At 65.8% G+C, this 720-nt stretch overlaps 1 protein-coding gene across 1 annotated transcript in view; it reads left to right on the top strand.

Annotated features, from left to right (window-relative positions):
* LOC102376917 (TNF receptor-associated factor 1-like) overlaps window positions 1–720 on the top strand; it is a 7,472-nt gene that overhangs the window by 704 nt on the left and 6,048 nt on the right. The gene's annotated exons all lie outside the window — the stretch shown is intronic.

Below are 720 nucleotides of genomic sequence, written 5' to 3'. Positions count from 1 at the left end.
GGGGGGGGGGGGGGGGGGGGAGGAGCTGCAGAATGGATGGATGGATGGACAGGAAGGGGTGGGCGCAGGAGTTGCATGGCTGGATGGATGGCTGGACGAAGGGACGGACAGAGGGCTAGCTGGATGGAGAAGGATGGAGCGGGGTGTGGAGGACAGATGGAGGAGTGGACAGGCGTATGGATGGGTGCTGGACGGGGGCTGGGTGGCTACGGGTGGCAGCGCTGGCGCAGATGGACTGTCTCACGATAGGGCCACGGGCTGGATGGACGGGATGAGAGGGAGGGGAAGGGCCGTCCCGGGTTCTCCTCAGCACAGTGGGGTCCCCACTAGTGTTGCCCTCCCTGTCCCCAGCCAGGGGAAAGCCCCCCGCCCCACCCCCGCCTCCGGGCCCCCCCGCCCCCCCCCCGCCTCCGGGAACTGCTGCTGCCCCAGGGGAGGGGGTTTCCCAGAAGCCTTCAGGGCAGCCAAGGGGGAAACAACTGAAAGCAAAATCCCCCCACACAAGGGCCTTTGCTCCACCCCCCATGAGCCCGGCTTGGCCAATCCCAGCCAGGGGAGGGGCTCACCCATCACCTTGCAGCCCATGAGGTTGGGGGATGGAGACAGACAGGCTGTGCCATGCCCCCTCGGCCAATCACAGTACAGGGAATGCATTTATGACTTGTCTCCCAACCAAGCAGGGCAGAGGGAGGGGATGAGAGCCAAGGAGAGTTCAGGGAA

The sequence above is a fragment of the Alligator sinensis genome, unplaced genomic scaffold (assembly GCF_000455745.1).
Source record: "Alligator sinensis unplaced genomic scaffold, ASM45574v1 scaffold1740_1, whole genome shotgun sequence".
Taxonomy (NCBI): Eukaryota; Metazoa; Chordata; order Crocodylia; family Alligatoridae; genus Alligator; species Alligator sinensis.
Note: the sequence above shows the minus strand (reverse complement) of the source record. Positions and strands in the feature narration are given on the sequence as shown.